Source organism: Camellia sinensis, chromosome 7 (genome assembly GCF_055761805.1).
Source record: "Camellia sinensis isolate YWXY chromosome 7, ASM5576180v1, whole genome shotgun sequence".
Classification (NCBI taxonomy): domain Eukaryota; kingdom Viridiplantae; phylum Streptophyta; class Magnoliopsida; order Ericales; family Theaceae; genus Camellia; species Camellia sinensis.
Genome location: NC_138967.1, coordinates 158,166,099 through 158,185,798, shown reverse-complemented (window position 1 = coordinate 158,185,798; position 19,700 = coordinate 158,166,099). Strand labels below are relative to the sequence as shown.

The window sequence follows — 19,700 nt, the reverse complement described above, 5'->3', positions numbered from 1 at the left end:
TATGATTCAAATTATATGTATATTTCAGGTTATTAGTTGTAAGATTAAAAAATTTATCTTTTTTGTTAGATATACATTGTTGGAAAATTAGCATAAAACGGTGCTATAGATGCAATAAAACGTCGCTAATTCTTTTTGTGACATTTAGTATCAAACGTCGAAATCGCGGCCGTCGCTATAGCTTTATGACGTTTTAAAAACATTGTTATATTAGTATAGACAACGTTTTTAAAAACGCCGCTAAATGTCCTACATAACAGTACCATAACGTCACTATGATATTTAGCAACGTTTTTAAACTGCAATCATATCTGTTTTTAAAAAAATTTGACCATTAGATTTAGGGTTTAAGTGGAGTTTTGAAAAACGCTATGATATCCTTTTTCATTTATTTATTTAATTTTTTTTGAAATTGTGCTAATTTTAAACCCATCAAGAAGTATTTGGAGATTCTGAGAGATAGTTTTTGAACTGCTCTGCAAAAGAAAAACAATATTATAAAAGGTTATAATATGGTAATTTTAAAGAACTCAATTGAATAGAAGCTAGTGTAAAAGAAATTGTTGGAGTTACTACTAATACATCCAAATGCACAATTCATGTAGTCAAGTTGTCTAAGAGTATACCACAATGAAAGCTTTCCATAAAAAGCAATTTGCCTTCTGAAGCGAAGCTCATCACGTGCAACCATTCCACGCATGCCTGTCTGAATAGAAACAACAGAGGAGCACAATTCTTTATAAGCTTTCCTAGCAAGATGCATACGAAAATCTCTCTGAATTCTCAGACAAGAAGCTTCTCTCCTAATGTTCTCGTAAACTTCCTGAGCAAGTTGTCCTGTAATCAGCACAAGGAAAAAATCAATGAGTTATATACTTTCAAGACCTCAGACCTCAACAATGAGCTAATTAAAAAAGTTCAACTGAAAAGACACATCTAACACAATAACTACCTCTACACATATTGAATCTGACCAATAAAGAATCTTTGCATCTTATAATTTGTAATTTGCAAAGGGTACCAGACTAATAAAGAATTGACTCAAAAAGGAAAAGAAAACACAAATAAGTAGAAATCTCCTTTACATCCTATGTCCTAATTATCAGTCTATGTAGAGGAAAGAGAAAGACAGATAGAAGTTACTCCACAAGACTACCTCTTTGCTCTAGAAAGGTAGAACATAGAAAACGAAACTAACTTTAAATTTATATCTGATAAGCCAATCAACACGTGTTCATTTAGAATATAGACAAAATAGGTTGTTGTTCTGGCATCATGCAATTGAATAACAAGTGCTGTGATATAATCATATAACATACACAAAATAGGTTTAGAACAACAGCCGAGCAAATTTGAATGCCATTCATCATCCCAATTTGAACCTCTGGTAGACAGCAAATCAGATCACATCCGAATGATACTGAGGAAGTGTTTCTGCAAAGAATTTAGACAAAAAATTCTCGTATCAGGCAACTGAGTTATGAATTCAAGCAATCTACTAGTTAAAATTTGTTGATGATTCAATGAATTACATGACAGAGTAAACAAATTAATTGTTTTCTGATAAGCACGTATTTCAAATTAATGAGGCAATATAGGCCATTTGACACCAACACAAACTGCATTTTAAGGAATGATTTCACTCTCTTCTACAATAACAACAACAACGACAACAAAAAACAAACAAACAAAAACAAAAACAAAAACAAAACAAAAAAAAAAAAAAAAGAGAGAGAGAGAGAGAGAGAAAACAAACCTTGAAGTTGAGTGAGTCTCACTTTGCTTAGTATAGCTTTCATCATATGAATGCTCCTTTTCACTATTAACATCTGAATAATTCTGCTCCACCTTTTTGGAATTTCTCATGGGTGAACTCTTCTCAGATACAGAATTTACAACAACAGCCTCTGTGACATCAAGCAGATGTTAAATTACTTCACACTCACCCACATCGAAATAGGCTAGTGAACGTTGTAGTTCTAACTAAAGCTTTTCATTTTCTTTTTGGTGTGCCTCATTAAAAGGCAAGTTTATGTAGGAACAAGAAAGAGTTTTCTTCAACCACATAGTGTCATTTTTTGAGAGGTTCGGTTTAAGAATTACATCTTGAACCTTCCTATCCTCATCGTCCAATGTATATTCACGTTGGTCCCTTTCAGTATCCTCCAGTCTTTCCTGCCAATTTGAGGGAAGTGAAAATCAATTTACATTAACAAATTAACCTTATCATAAAGAAAACTGCACATAATAGTAAAAACGATATCCTGTTAACAATATCCAAGGGTTCCATTCCAAATATTTTGGCTACCATGTCAAGCAGAGTTCACTATATGCAAAAATATAGAAATATAATCCACAACTGCATTAACAAAATCAAAAATCATCTTTTTCAGTCATAGCCCCAACCAAACAAATATTAGAATCTACAAATTGCACTTCACAAGAAATGCCACTGCATGATGTATAGAAAAAATATGGTGGTCATTGTAGAAGGCAAAATAGAGGGAAAAAATATAGTAAAAAAAAAGGCTATCATGACTGGCTAGTCATATATCACCACAAGGTTAAAGGACAATAAACTAATTATTCTTACCAACACTATATATAGAGAGGGTGTATCCAATGGCAAAGAGATAGTATAACAGTACTTAATAGGTTAACTCCTATCACCAAAAGTGTGCATTGCATACTAGCAAAACAAATCACAGCTACTAAGAAAAAAAATGTCCAGTATATGAGCATTTTCACAATATGTAAACAGTGTACAAAATACGAAGAAGGGACCAAGGCAAAATTATTTAGATTTTGAAGGGGCCAAAGTAAAATTACATAGATTTTGAAGGGGACAAAATATTAACTTCATTAAAAAATACTCAAAATACAAAGGGGGAAAAATTGGGTATTATGTGACAAAATATGTTACAGGATTTGTGTCCACCGATGGGTATTATGTTATAAAATAAGGTAATAGATTTGTGTTCACATTAGCTAAAAGCATTTTGTTGACATTACGTTATAAAATATGTTACAGGATTTGTGTTCACATTATGATGTTTTTCTTTTTGTTCGTTTTCTATTTGGGCAATAATAGTAGGAAGTTATTGACTTAAGAGTAACCCATTACCAGGTAGTATCATCTGCGAGAGAGAGAGAGAGAGAGAGAGAGAGAGTTGTGAAACATTTCATTACAAAATGAAAATTTTGTACTACTAAATTTTCAACTTGGTTTCAATTTCAATTTAAAAATTTGGCCATTGTCAACAAGCTAGCGTTCCAACAGTAATCAAGCAGCAAAATACACAATTTTAACAAACTTCATGTGCTTATACTTAATTAGCAGGAAAGTCCTATCAAACAATTTAAAAAAATCAGTCCATGCAGTTCCAGTAAGGTTACAAAAACCAATGTTCCATAAAAAATAAGTCTTAAGGCAGCTGATTGTGTGGGTAGTAAAAAAAAAATTCTTGATTGGAAATGAATACATAATTTTTTTAACAAAGTTCACATCCAACAATAAAAATTCATCAAATAAAATTATACTAAAAGAACCCAGCTAAATACACTAGCAAATAGAGAGGGGAAAATTAAATAAATAAACCCAAAAAATATGAAAATTATTTGCCAAACTTTAATTAACCAAAAAAATGACAAGGAACAAAAATAATAACAAAGATTTATATAATACCCTGACTCGAGCATTATCAACAAGAGTTATGAGAAGGACGAAAAAAGAAGGCAGCCAACTTCGTTTCCAACACCATGTAAAAGCCACCCTTCCTTACCCCACAACGCAGTTGTTGTAGGACATTACTATTCTTAAAAATAGCTGGCTTAAGAAGATTATTGGGCTTCACACAGCGAATATAAGGAGGCTCAGTTGAACTCAGAGTTTCAAGCAATTGTTGCAATTGTTGCTGTAAAAAGTACAACAGGAATTTCGTAAGTCAAGCTATTGTACAAAAGAAGTAGATAATTTGAGAGAGAGAGAGAGAGAGAGAGAAAGAGAGAGAATAATCAGACCTTGAACTGTGAAGCTATTGAAGAGAACTTTGATTGTTTAGAGGACTCCTCGGATGCAAGGGGAAACAAACCCGACACAAAGGAACATTTGGAAGCACTCAAGAGTGCTTGATGTTCAGCAATGACATAATCTTTGTTTTTGTCCAGAAAAAATTCAGTTTGATAGGTGACCTGAAAAATAAATTGAAGTGTTGGTTAATGTTTTTTGTTTCAAAAGTGTATATTTTGAAGCTGAATGAACTATTAAATAAATACATATAATAACACAAGAATAGAAACTTACATCACCAGCATAATGGCAAACCAACAGATAAGTCCACTGCAGGTGCAAGATGTGATGTCCTAAAGATAAAAATTTAAAACCAGGAATTAAAAGTCATGATGTGCTGTTGTGTTATCTTTTTTTTTTTTTTTTTTTTTTGATCAGCAAAAAAGGAATTTTATTGATGCAAAAGAGAAACAAAATACATCAATAAAGAAGATGGATGCACTAGCATCATAGTGAGCAAAATGATCCCAACTAGGTTGGGGCACCATAGAACAAGCCCAATCATCTGTAGCATCACATCAAGTTGGTGAGCAACCTAGTTGTGTTATCTGAAGAGAAGCCAGTTTCAAGAATAAAAATTCAAGTTGAGATAAGAGTAATTAGACAAAGACAACTAGTTCAGTTTGCTTCCATGAATTTTATTTTCCTAAAGTTTCAATCAGCAATGCAACATCATACATAGGATTCAGAATTCAGATTTCTTTTGACTTCTAAAAGGATTTGAATTTGCCACCACGAAATCAGCAACCCTACCAAATTGTGAAGTCCAATCAAGTTTAGGTTTAGTAACTGAACATCAATAATTCTTAAGATAAAATGTAACCTTTTCAAAAAAAAAAAAAAATCAAGATATTTAAATTGTATGGATGAATTTGTCTGGCATAAAAAGGAGGGAAAAAAAGATCAACTGCATGATATACAACACAATTGCAAGACCAATCATGTACTCTTTACAGCACTGGGAAGCAGGTTGAAGATGAGGTTTTTGAAACTGTTGTATCAAGCAAGAATATCCCCAAATTGATATCATTAATTCAAAAACAATTTCTTTATTTTAATATAACAACCAAATCGTAATTCTAATTGGGTTTCCACTTTCCACCATAATTTTTTCCCTCTCACTAATTCAATTATTTTCATCTTCTTTTAATTATTTTTAGTTTTTTAGGGTAAAATTTCTCATATTTCCAATTCACCATCCAACCCTAATCAAGAGTAAAAACAATATTTACATGAATTTAACAACAAAACAAAACAAAACAAAACAAAAAAGAAAAAAAATAAAAAAAAAAATTAATTACTAAATAAATTTGAATTAAAAGCTAACCTCAAGAAAAGTAATCTCTCTCTCTCTCTCTCTCCAATATCTGAACCTTAGCAAGCTCTCTTCGCTTCCCATACAAATCTAGATACTCCGGTGGCGGCAACGACGATAGCACCGAAGAAGAAGAAGAAGCGGCCATCACTCACTCACAACTCATTAGTGAAAAACAAAGAAAAGACAATGAAAAGAAAGAATCTCTGCGATGAAACAGAGCATATTTTTTTCCCAGTTTTCTCAGCAACCAAACAAAGAAAAGACAATGAAACAAAGCATATACGACTCATCAGTGAAAAATAATTGCTGAAACAAAGCACATACAGCTCATCAATCACTGAAACAGAGAGAGAGAGAGAGAGAGAGAGAGAGAGAGAGAAGGAAGAACTTCAGAGAGAGAAAGAGAAACGGTGGAGCTCACCTTAGTAGACGATGGTGTAGATGATGGTGCAGATGGCGGAGATCGATCTGAATCTCTGCGATGAAATCACTGAGATGAAATCGTTCTGAATCTCTGAATCTCTGCGCTGAAATCACTGAAATGAATCTCTGAATTGCTCTGATGAGGGTTTCGAGAGGATTGAGAGACAGAGAGATTTAGAGAGGGAAAGAGAGACAATGGAGCTCACCTTCATTGGTGCTCACTACCTCGCTCTGAGAATGAACAAGCAGTGGAGCTTCGAAATCGTTCTAAGAGAGAGAGAGAGAGAGAGAGAGAGAGAGAGAGAGAGCGCTCGAGATTTGGGTCTTAGGTGAGTCTCAGATTCAAAATTAGGGTTTGAAAAGAGGGGGAGACCAAGCGCATGAGGCACAACGCATTAAAAACGCCTCCTATTATAAAATGGTGTCGTTTTGTTAAATAAATATGCGACGTTTTATAAAACGTCGTTAAAAATTAAAAAAAGTGACGTTTGAAAATACATTGTTAAAACCATGCCGCCTAATCCCTTTTTTCCTGTTGTGATAATAGCCATTGGAATATAATCTGAATAATAAAATTTACAGTCAAATAATAAAATATGACTCAATCTTATGCTATAGTTCATCCAATTGTGGATAAAACTTATTCTCTTATGTTATAATCAATTCTATTTTCCCTTGGCCTCCCATAATTTTGGGAAAAAATTACATAATTTAATGCAAAAATGTTATTTTGAAAAAGTGTCATATGGTATAGTGAAAATATTTTGTTCATGTAGTGATGACGTACATGTATACAGTTTTTAAAGAAAACTGCAACTTAACCAATGGAATTAGTTTAGGGGAAATCACACTAGTGAAATCTTTTTAAAATAACTATTATTTCACCAAAAAAATTTATAAGTTTAATTATTAAAATTTATAAAATTTTTCATTAATCTAAAATTACTTTTACAAATCTCTGCTGATTTGTTATTTATCCATTAGTTTATTTGGTTATAACTTTGGTACCTTATTAGAAAGTTTAGCGGTGCGAATCTTCACTTGTCTATTTGTTGATATTTTTCTTTTTTCTAATTTATTTTATAAAAATAATAAATAAAAAAAAAACACTTAAGCCAAGAGACACATTAGGCATTGATTTTCTCTGTCTTACTCAGATTTGTTGCTTTTATATATATATAGTATTTTTTTTTATAAATTTGTTATGTGTCCAGATACATATTAACATGATTGTACACTTGATATATGAATTTATTAAATAATTTTTGATGGTTTTTTCCCTATCATATTCATAATTTAATGTACATATTAAAGTTTGCTTTTATTTTTTAATTATATTTTTGTATAAATTATTTTATTAAATTTTTCTTTGCCTCTTAAATAAAATTAAAATTTTCAACATATTTCAGGTAAATAGATGATTAGTGTCGGACTCTTAGATGTTAACATATAAGAGCTTTAGATTCAAAAATAAAATTTTATTGCAAAAAATATTGGGGAACCAATTTTTGTCATCATAAGAGTCGTGAGTAAAATATCATCCCAAAAATAAATATAAAAACAAAATAACCTTTAGTGATAAGTTTTGAAAATGTTGTTAATATATGCAAAATATGTAGGAAATGCAAGAAATGTCAATCAATATAAAATGGTTATATATTAGAGGAAAAATATCAAAAAAAATAAAATAATGAAAAGTATAAAAAATAATTATAAATTCATGAAAGTACAACACTCATTTGCACAATCTAATGCATAAATTCTTTGAAGTTTCATGAATTTATAATTATTTTTTCAACTTCTCATTTTTTTTATATTTCCCTTATATTAAAAGGAAATGCATGAGGAATAATATGAAAACTTAGATATCATGTTAAAGAATAGGTGAAGCGCAATCAGATTTTTCCACTTAAGAAACTTAAGATGAAAAGTGTTTGGTTTTAGTTTTCTGAATTCACTTTTTTGAAAATTAAGTTTTTTGCTTTTCGTGTTTTGTTATTTTTAGTGAATATTTTTTAAATTTTAAGTAAATTTTTTACTTTTTTATATGCATCTTACTTAGATGTATCTAAATAGTAAAATATTTGTGAAAAATATTTTCAAAAATTAATAAATTTACAAAAATATGAAAAATGTATCGAATTTTTGTATTTTTTTCGTTTTTTTGGTATTTAGAGTATTTTTTAAAGATTTTTTTTACAAATATTATACTTTTTAAGTGTATTTATGCTAGGTGTGTCTAAAACTTAAAAAAAAAATTGCTTAAAATATTTTAAAAAATCATTGAAAACATTAAAATATAGAAAATAAAAAAGTAGAATTTTCTGAAAATTATTTTCTGAAAAAAAGAACCACACAAGCTCGGGAAGATATTTTTTTTAGGCCTTTGGGAGAGGAAATGTTTTATTAATATTTTTTTATTGAGGCGAATGGCGTAAACAGTAGCGTTCGGTTCGGTGCTAAACCTTATCTGAATAGTGACTATTGGCTACAATTAGGTTTATAGGTTTGGTGCAAATGAGGGACTTGAATGAAATTTTAAGATGTTTTATAAAAACTTGTAAAATTTAAAATAAATAAAGAAAAAGTATGAAAGTTGCTCTATAAATGTTTCATTCTACAGTTTTTATCACAAAAATAGTATTGTAGTAGTAACTTATCTTCTAATGTTTAAAGAATTTAAATATAATATTTTGATTGGTTCGAATTGTATCAATGTAAAAATTTTCAAAATTTAAACAAACTGTACATTATGAAAAACAAACCAAAAATCAAAATTTCACTCTAAACAAGGCTCATGTAAAGTGATTTTTTTTGTTAGCTCTTTAGATGATTTTTATTTATTTATTTATTTAGTTTTATTCACGGGGTCATTGGATAAAGAGGATTTATATATATATATATATATATATTAAGCTTTAGACATATTTTTAAAATTTTGAAGGGCATAATTTTGACACATCTTAAAAAGGACGGTAACCATTTTATGTCATTCACTGAATAATTGTAAGCCTTTTACCCAAATGCTACCATATAAATGCTTTGTCATTCTAACCTTTCTCTAAAGTCCATAATGTTGCATAGAAGATTGCCTCCCAAATAATTTTCTCCAAGTTTCAATTTTTCAAACCAGCATAGCACAAGACCTTCTGAGGAAACAAGAACTGACCATTTAATATTCTCGAGTTTGACTTGTTAAAATCTCATTCTAGATCGGTTCATAATGTAAGCAAGTCAAGTTTTAACATATTTTAAAAGTTGTTACGTAAATAAGTTGTACGTTTGGAAGCTCGTTAAGTTTTCAAGCCAAATTTAAATAGCCTACCACTTGATATCAACTCAACTTGTTTGTAATCCTATCCACAGCAGACATAGACTAATGTTCTTCCAAATGAGACTCCTACTCACAGCTTTGCCTCCATTGAGCTCTCCCTCATAAGGACGTGATAGTAAATTCCTTCCAAGGTACTTAGTGGCTCCTAATAGGCCAAAGATTCCATGATTGAGTTCAGATCCTCTAAACCCTCTAAAATGATGAATTTTTTTTTTTTTAGGGAGCACTACAAGAAAAAACACTTTTGGCGACTAAATTTTTAGTCGCCAAAAGTCCTTTTTTTAGTGGCCAAATGTCGTATTTTCACTTTCCCTGACAAAAACTTTTAGTCGCCAGTTTTGTCGCGAATACATGGTCGCAAATACCTTTGGCGACTAAAAAACTGTTAGTCGGCAATATACAGGTCTTCAGCGGTGAAAGAATTTGTCGCCAAATGCAATTCCATTTTTTGGAAATTATACATTTCGCGACTAAACTTTTGGTCGCCAATACTGATTTTTTTATTATTATTTAAACATTTGCCGACTAAATTTTCATTGCCAAAAAGTATACTTTCGGCGACCACAGACTTTAGTCGCCAAAACCATTTTTCAGAAAAAAAAAAAAAAAAAAAAAATTGCCTGTGCTAGTCCCAAGTTCCGAACCCGCAACATCCCAACATTGTCAACCTTTACCAATACTTTCTCCCCACTACGCCACTACAACCTCACATGAATATTAATGCAACATTTATTATTTATATACTATACTGACTGGTATTAATACAAAATTATATATATAAATAATTTTTTTTATGTAATATATTTTATGTAAAAAATAAATTATTTACTAAAAAAATAGGATAGCACTTTTGGCGACTAAATCTGAATTTTAGTCGCCAATTCTCCATTTTTTGGCTACTAATTTGTTTTCTGTCGCTAAAAGAATTAAATCCCGCCTAAGGATAGCACTTTTGGCGACTAAACTGAATTTTAGTCGCCAAAACCTCTACTTTGGGCGACTAAACTGCATTTTAGTCGGCAATTCTTGACCTTTAGCTACTAAATTTTTTTTGTAGCCAAAAAGCTTCACTTTCAGCGACTAAACTGTTTTTAGTCGGCAAAACACCTATAATCGGCGACCAAACTACCGTTTAGTCGCCAAAACCATCAATTTTGGCTACTAAATCATTTTTAGTTGCCAAAAACGATGACTTTTGGCTACTAAACAACCTTTAGTCGCTAAAACCCCTACATTCGGCGACTAAACTGCCTTTTAGTCGCTAATACCCTTATATTGGGCGACTAAACTCCTTTAGTCGGCAAAAGTGATCAATTTTGGATTCCATTTTAGTCGCCAATTCTACTACTTTCAGCGACGAAAAATGCAGTTTTGGTCGCCAAAAGTGCTTTTTTTTTGTAGTGGAGGGGGCTGGTGTGTCCTTCAGGTTGAGGTTTGGGAGCTGAAAGCTGAAATGATTATTGCACCCACAACTTCTGTAAAATTAAATCTAGCCATCCAAAAAAAAAAAAAAAAATCACAGCATGATCATTTTGGGAAAAATCACTCACCATGATTTTGATCTGTATATCCACAAGGCAGAAGAACCTCAGAAATACCTCCTTATGAACTTTTCCATCTACCCAAACATCATTCCAAAGCTTTGTCGAAGAACCACAGCCAACCTTAATTGATAACCCTCCCAACAAGACATTCCAAAATTTCGAAAATGAGGCGATCTAAGGAGAGAATTGGCTTTCCATACCTTTGACAATTTTCCATTGATCTGAATAGTTATGAAATCAAACAGCCATCTGGGTAATCCTATATTTTTACACACATAATTTCTTTCCACACCAAACCTCCACCAATATTTATTTATTTATTTTAGTCACAGAGCTCCATCTTAAAATGATGTAATTTCCTTCATCTTCATTGTCACCCTTCAAAAAACATTTTTCAAATTTTCTCAGGAGCGTTTGTCATACTTGCAAGAATTCTGAATCAAGACATGTAATATATGGGCAAGTCCAATAATTTTGATTTAAGTCTTCTCCCAAAAGCGTTCATAGATATAAGAGATGGTTCCTTGAACTTCCTCTTTCATGAATAACTCTGATAATCCAACTCCGCATAACCGACTTTCTTGAAAGTTGATCTTTAAACCCGAAATCCATTCAAAGCATCTCAAGATCTCCTCTTTGCATTTGTCAATTTCTCTTTCATATTGAGATGTTCTTGCAACGGTTATCAATGACTCAGATTTGTGTAAGTTTTCTGAATAAGATGACGAAGACTTCGATCTTCAATTTTGAGAAATCAACAATGTCGACAATTTGTAGAAACCAATTTCCTTGGCATAAAATGTTTTTGACGATATTACTTTCCACTCTGCTAACCATCCTCAGATTAGGGATGACCATTTTAATTCGATCCTCAGGGCTCGTCCATACTTGTCCGAATGAGACGGATTTTATCTAACCCGACATTTATGTGGGGTAGAAATGGATTATATTTTGGTCACCCGCAATAGGGATGGGGCAGGGCGAGTATCCACTACAACATATAAGAGTTTTAGAAAAGTGAAAATTTTGTTACAAATGACATTTATGGACCAATTTCCGTCGTCGTGAGGATAATCGCTAAAAAGTTGTCCCGAAAAGTCAAAAACAAGGCTTTTAGCGACAAAGTTTTGAAAATGTCATTAATAAATAGATTTTTAGAGACAAAATAATTTGGTCTCAAAATGGTTTATTTTTTGAAACAAAAAATTTGATCCCAAAATGATAAATAATTAATCAGTAATGTCCAATTTTCGTTCCTAAAAAGATAATGACGACACTTTTCGCAACAAAAATATTTGGTCCGTTCAAAAATAATTTTGTCCCTAAATTTTGTTATCCAAAACCTTTATTTTTTGCAGTGATCGCCTCTTTCAATCCAAACCTGACCTAATATAATTAATAATATATATAAATAAATAATATATATATATGTATATATATATATATATATAATATAATTAGATATAAAAAAGGAATACTAAAAGTCTGTGGTTCTGTTTAAATATAAATAAATAACAATCTTAAAAATCTTAATGTTTATATATATGAAAACAAGAGAAATTATTTAATGTGTTAAGGATTTAAATAGTTCTCTATTTTTTTGGCTATTTGAAATGTGGTTAGATATCCGCGGCGGCGAGGATGGGATTGAAAATTTTCACCTGAAATGGGGGGAGGGGTAGGGACAGGAGTGGGGTTTGAAAGTGGGACAGGGGCGGGGAATGACAAACCCGTCCCAAACCCGTCCCAAACCTGCCTCATAGCCACTACAACAATTAACACTTTTAGCAACAAAAAAATTGGTCGCTAAAAGTCTATTTTTGGTCGGCAAAAGTTATTCGCGACCAATTTTTTTGGTCGCTAGTTTGGTCGCCAATTGAGGGTCGGCAAAAGTAATTCGCGACCAAAATTTTCATTGGTCGGCAAAAGTTGGATTTGCCGACTAATTTTTTGGTCGCTAAATATTTAATTACCGCGACTAATTCATTTTGTCGCTAAAACACTTTGGTCGCGAAAAGTCGCCTTTTGCCGACCAAATTTCTTAGTCGCCAATTGACACATTTCGGGACCAAAAAGTTTGGTCGCCAATTGTGACAGTTCGCGACCAAAAATTTTGGTTGCCAACTGTGACATTGTGCGACCAAAATTAGTTTGGTCGCCAATTGTTACTTTTCGCGACCAAAACTGTTGGTCGGCAAAAGTGAGTTTCCACGACCAACAAAATTTTTGGTCGGCAATAGATGTATTTTTTGCGACCAAAACTCTTGGTTGGCAATTGTCATTTTTCGTGAAAAAAAATAATTTATTTGCCGCAACTAATAAATTGGTCGCCAAAGCAGGAAAATAATACACCTGTAATATTTAGCGAATTCATAATCAAAATAGGACGGATTCATTATCAAAACAGGTCTTATTATAAAATTTTCTATATCCAAGTTTCAACACATAACTCAGCAGCAGCAACATTGATTCCAAAAACAAGGAACAATTCTCAAAACCCTATTCTAAACCCCAAAAAATAAAAAACAATTCATTCCAAAAAAAATTTAACATAATTAGCATCAATTTCAAAAAAAAAGAACATCTGGTGTTAACAAGGTTGAGTATTGTTTAGCATTGTTGTTGTTTTTTATGTAGGGCATCCAGCTCCTTTTTGGCCTCTGCAAATCTCTCTTTGTCGTACGCGTCAACAAGGTAAACTACAGAATCCACCTGCATGATGATAAAAAATTATATACTATTTGTGAACAAAATTCAATAAGCACTGTCATATAAATGAGCTGTGATTTGTCCTTTTCGTGCCTTGACAGTGAAAAAAACTAACAACAATAACAATAACAGGATGGAAAATAAAATTAAACTCAGGATGAAACTCACCTATACACACTATAAATATTGAACATTATAAATTCTTGTATCATCAAACATACAATCTTACTAGCCCTGTAGTGTTGCTCAAGGTAGGAAATTCCGCAGCCTTAAAATTTATGTCACTGATTCTCCCGGTCAAAGAGATCACACCATGAGCAATTCCATCAACAGTACGCTATCAATCAAATAAATCAACAAAATAACATTACCTCCTAAAACTACTTTGTTGCTATAAGAATGTTTTGTACTCACAATTCAGTTAATTGATTCAAAAGGGATATGTTTGATGGAATGGGTCCCTCCAATCCACTTCCATGCATTTCTCTTCATCGACACAAATTAGAATTGAATGGTTATATACAAATAACGGAAAAACCATTGCATTATTGGGTCTATTTCCAATCAACTTAAGCTTTTGGGACAATTGGCGACTTGACAATAGCTTTTAAAATATCTATAAGATATATCCTTTGATGTAACATAAACTATGATTTATGAACACTTGCCATATTTTACAAGTCTTACCCCTTGCGGACTTCAGATGCTGCTGCCTGCATATTAGAAATCAAAGTGGGCATGCCGTAATTTGAAAGAAAATCAGCGCTTGCCAGAAACTGCTGCTGGTCATTTCTGTTAATTAGATCAGCCTCATCCTGTAAAAACAATAATAAAAAAGGAATGAATTCAGATAAGCTACAAACAATCAGGGCCAACAGAAGAATGTCAAAAAGATGAGATGGGAGAATTGTAGGAACATAAAATTATGCTATTACATTATTGTTTTCTGTTTTATCTAATTTCATCCAAGGCTTCCAAGAACAAATTTCATCAATCTTAACTAATTTTTACAAGTAAATAACACCAGGAGCATTGATAAGTCATCTCTTAGAAATATTTCCAAAAAAAAAAAAACAAAACAGAATACCATAGCAATATGTGTTATAGTAAACTATTGGATAGGACTACAAAGTTTACAAGCAAAGTGAAGGCAAAACAGCTTTTCCTTGAGCTTTTAAGCTCTCTACCCCAACCAATTAATTTTTTAAAGAGTGTCATGTTACAGAATCAAAAGCAAACAAAATATTGCTTACTCCTGTTTGGTACACCAATAAAATAAAACCAAGGGTACAAGCAAAACCAAACACAATACAACACATAAACAAGCATGTAACTTGGAACCAAAAGCACTGATAAAAGATGGAATTCTGAAGAATATAACATCCGAATTCTAAGGCAACACCTCAAAAATGCTACTCTATTCAACAGATATGTACCCAATCAACAGACTATAATTTTGAAACTGAATTTAAGTCTCTGCCTCCCTGGAATAGCTAATAAACAGGTGCAGGAAATCCCCGAAAGCTCTGCATTCTTTGCTTTTCTAAATTAGTTAAACTTCTCCATTGTAGTTTAGGATAATGTTGATCTTTGACCACATAACTATTGAATGTATTCATCTCCGTACAACGTAGAACAAGCGGAATGTAATTTAAAGAACAACTGGCCGTTAAAGGACTACTTTCATATGTAAACTATAGAAGGGAAAGGCTTATTAATCAGTGGTTCAAACTGAGAAAGATTAATATAGCAAAAAAAGTATAAATGAGAAAATTTGGGTTGTACATGTTTGTTTTCTCAGTAATAAACAGGAGAAAAAGAGTAGGATCTTACAAGCAGATGAGAACTTCCAATATCACGTGCTGTGTCAATATATAAATGTCTGCCCAATATGTTGACTTGAACTCTAATATATAAGCTAAGCATTGTCATTGCCCAAAGGGACAACACCATTCTTGTGAAACCTGCACAAACCAATAAAACAAAAGGTCAGCACAAGGTAAGCTCAATTCTAGTAACTTAACAGTTCTAAGATTTAAAGAAAGCATCACATTAACAATTCAAAATTAAAATTTTGAGTTTCTCCCATAGCTCAAGTTTCTCAGAAGACGATAGAGAGTTGGATTGACCCTTCCCTCTAATTAGCTGCTCTGTCAAGTGCAGAAGGTCTAGCTCTTCTGCCACCCGACTACTCAAATAGAGCATCGAATGAGGCAAGGTTGCCGTATCCGCTATTCTTTGAATGTTCCCAAAATGCGCTTGCATGCTATCAATATCAATGGAAAACCACATAAATCAGAAAATGAATACATTTCCACTTAAAGACAGAATTCACAGCAATACCCAATAAAATAAAACGAGAGCATGACTTTTGTTCTTAACTGGGCTTTAATGAGTTCATCATTTTCCCTCTCTTGGGCAAGTTCTCTCTCCAGGTCAGAGAGCCTGCGTTTGTGAGCATCATAAAGCTTGTATAGAAGATACCCACTTCCTAAAACTCCAATTGTAAAATAAACCTTCTTTTTATGCCTTTTCCAAATCTCCCTATTACATCAAATCGATGAGAAAAAGAAAAAACAAAAACAAAAACAAAATTAATCAACAAAAAGAAAAAGAGGGTTAAACTATTGCTTATAATTACACAGTACCCAGATGAAGATAAAACAAATTTAGTCATAAAAATGAGTACTTTAAAGAAATCCCAAATCATATATATATATACTACCGTATGCCCGTGCCTGAAGGCACGGTGTAAATAATGTTAGGATTATAATATAATTGTAATGGGACAAAGTTCAAATATGGGACAAAGTTCAAATAATTTAGACGGTCATATTCAAATAATTTGAACAAATATGTATATGAAGATGCAAAAAAAATTCGCTTATGATGTTAAAATCTCAATAACTCATAACTTTACGCTTGTTTTTCTGTTTTAGACAATTGTTTTTATTCTAATTATTTATTTATTTATTTTTGGTTTCCTGATAGAGAACATGTTTAAAATGAAATTCAGTACATATTGCTCATCCAAATAAGTAAAAACCTTGCATGAGTGCAGACTCAATTGAACCCTAGATAACACTGATCAAACTATCCATATGGAATGCTTCAACATGTGGCCTTAATCAATGAGATGACATAGTAATAATATGACCCATTTCAAACATAAGAGCATTTCAAATTTATCAATCAACGTGTTATCAATTTGACTATATTATCAACTGACATTGAACATAGCTAATTGAAGACCACATGGCAATTTGACAATATGTGCATACAACATACACTCAGTTTCAAAAACTGACGGGAACAGGACCATATCCTTTTTATGCCCCACAAACAGCTGTTATCTACTGAACTGCCTTGACAATGTTGTCATGACAACCGAAGCACGTACAATAATTCAAACCAACATGATCAAATTCAAGAAAGAAATTATAGAAGACATCAATGCCATTCATATCAGAAAGTTAAGACTCAACCACAATGTGTTTTCATAATTGTCCGTTAGAACATAATTTTTTTAGGCATTTTTCAAAATTTAGATACGGTTATCCATATTTCAGAAATACAGAAAAGTCTGTTCCACTACAAGTATCTTCGGTTAAGGTTTCAAATTCTATAGCAATAACTTCAAGACCAGTTCAAACTACAAAGAACAAAAGAGGAAGACAAGCGTACCGGCCAGAAAGAACCCGATCCATGTCCTGTAGCTCTGCTTCCAGGAATCGACAGCCAAGCATAAAATTTTCATTTTGAAATGAATCCTTATTTCCTAAAATTCCAAACACATTCAATTCAACATTCCTGTCATCCCCCTAAAGCTAACCATCAATGACTGTCGTATCATTAATTACCCGTACGCAATAGAAAAGGTGATGAAAGTATTTTTTAGTAAGTCAAGTAAATAGTCTTAGTAGAAATTAACACTTGACATAAGAAGAGAAGGCTACTTGGTAAAAAGAGAGAAGAAAATTCATGAATAATAGTATAAATTGATAGGATAGATATGTGCAAAATAATGTGATATTAGACATTTTTATATTAAGAAGCAATTTGATACTTTTTTGTCTAAAGCATCAAGTTGCTTTAAAAAATAAAAAATATTTTGTCTATTTTTACCCATTACTTTATCAGTTGCATTGAACCATAGATCATGCCACTATGCCACGTACATTAGTATCGGTCAATTGACATCCCTAAATCTTGAAAAATCACTAATATCCCTTATTATATAGATACTTCATTGCAATTATATATGTGTAATGGATAAATTGACCTTATTATCTTTCTTTTTAAATAAATAAATAAAATACTTCACTACAATTAGCTAAAAGTAATTGAATTATTTTTAAAAATTCAGCCCATCTCTATATGTGTCAATTCCCGAAGATAAAATTTCTGAGCCTACTTCACCAATCACCAAATATCATTCATATTTAACCCAATCAAAATATGAAAATTCTTTGGGAGCAGAGAAAAGCAGCTGCAGAAATTTAGCTATTTACATTGGGTTTTTTTTCTTCACAAAAGATTAACATGAATGCTCTAGAATTTTGGTTTATTTGTGTATCTTCAGTTGTTGATATATATCATGAACGATGTCCTTTTGTTCTAAAAAAATGTTAAATGGTGGGTAAAATTAGCGATGGCAGTAATGTAGACATGGGCATTGATTTTTATCATCAGTTCAAGGTATATGTATATATGAGAATGAAAAAGAGACACCATAACTGGGCCACATTAGAGCAGATCGTGATTTCGATCTGTAAGAATTCAATTTGAAGGAAAATTGTCAAAACTCGAAGAAAATTGACAGAGAAAAACCCTAAAGCATAACCTATTTCCTCCGAATGTGAAATACAACAGAGAGAGACCAAAATTACCTTGTGAAGGGAACAACCAAGGGTGGGAGAGAGGGAACCTTGCGAGTGGTGATGATGAGCAGCGGCGCAATCTGATCGCAAGAACAAACTGATTAAAGTGGAATTGAATCAGTTTTTGCAAATTGATTCACTTAAATGGGAATATGTGCAAGGTATGCCTTGTCTGCATCAGCAAGACGATCTTGGAACTGAGCCCACTCGCTTCTGCACCTATCTCTCACCTATAATTGAATTAACAATAAATTAAACTTAATTAAGAGAATCTGGTTCATTAATTTGTGCCACTCAAAAATATTCCTTCAATTTAAAACAAAAGAATTAACACAGACTAAAAGAAAAAGACTCTGAACGGCTGCAAATAATCAGTGTGCATATACATACCCCCTGCCTTGGAGGTTTACCATTCTCAGTCTGGCCTTGAATTTCACAGAAACATTCAGATTCATGAGTTCCAATTGCAGAGTATATAAATGAACCAGTAAGTTCTGATCTTCCTATACAAATTTCTGAAAGGGAGAGCGTTTTAGAAGTAAACCCAAATTGACTACCAGAGTGATCTTAATACAATCTCTGCCAATTTATTTTTCTAGGTTTTCTTTCTGAAAACCCCCAAAAAGAGAAAAGAATTCGGAGGAAATGGTGGGGCAAAAAAAGGCAAAAGGGATGTAAGGGAAAGGAAAGAAGAATTGAAATCAAAGAGCGAGAAGGGGAGAGGTAGAAAAAGGGAGAACTTACCTTGCGATGAAGAAGAAGAACGGGAGGGAGAGGGAACTTGGCACACTGGGTATGGAAGAAGAAGAACGGGAGGGAGAGAAAGATAAAGAGGGAATGGGTGGGTGAGAACACTGCCTCTCTCTCTCTCTCTCTTTGGGTCGAACCCACGGCTTCTGATCGACCATGGTTTATTATTTTTACAAACCCTTCTTCCCCCCTTTTTGGCCTTGATTTCTTGATGACAATGATTGGGATTGGTTGTGGGTGTTGGTAATGGTGAGTATCGGGGGGTGGATGGTGTGTATGACATGATAGGGTAAAGATGAATGGTGCCTCATCTTTATGGTAGTGTGGCATGGTAGAAAAGAGGAAAAGGGTTAACGGAGGTGATGCTGCTGCCGTGAGGGGAAAAAATGAGGAGGGTAGTAGGAATGGAAGAAAATGAAGGAAAATTGGAAGGAAGGAAGGAAAAGAAAAAGATTATTGTGCCATAAGGGGAATGGTAGGGAAGGGCAGTGGTGGCAAGTGTTGCGAGGGAGAGAAGAGGAAAGGCAATGGTGGAAGTGAAGGAAAAGAAAGTGGCTAGTTGTAGAGAGTTCCGTGAGAAGGGTGAGGGTAGTGGTGGTGATAGTGCTGTGAGTAAGAGAGGGAGGATGTCAGTTGAGTAGAGAAAAGCTCATAGAGAAGAACAAGGCCAATT

The 19,700-nt window shown here is 32.8% G+C and overlaps 2 long non-coding RNA genes across 2 annotated transcripts; both read right to left on the bottom strand.

Annotated features, from left to right (window-relative positions):
- Positions 1 to 483: 483 nt before the first annotated feature.
- LOC114273284 (uncharacterized) lies at positions 484 to 2,483 on the bottom strand. The gene is made up of 3 exons (XR_014334778.1): positions 1,757 to 2,483; positions 1,320 to 1,434; positions 484 to 837 (listed from the first exon to the last, which is right to left on the bottom strand). It is a non-coding gene; the product is annotated as an uncharacterized LOC114273284 (long non-coding RNA).
- A 12,746-nt stretch (positions 2,484 to 15,229) lies between these two features.
- Positions 15,230 to 19,582, bottom strand: LOC145795397 (uncharacterized). Its single transcript, XR_014336309.1, has 5 exons — positions 18,668 to 19,582; positions 18,287 to 18,507; positions 17,082 to 17,175; positions 15,780 to 15,941; positions 15,230 to 15,663 (listed from the first exon to the last, which is right to left on the bottom strand). It is a non-coding gene; the product is annotated as an uncharacterized LOC145795397 (long non-coding RNA).
- Between the last annotated feature and the right edge of the window lie 118 nt (positions 19,583 to 19,700).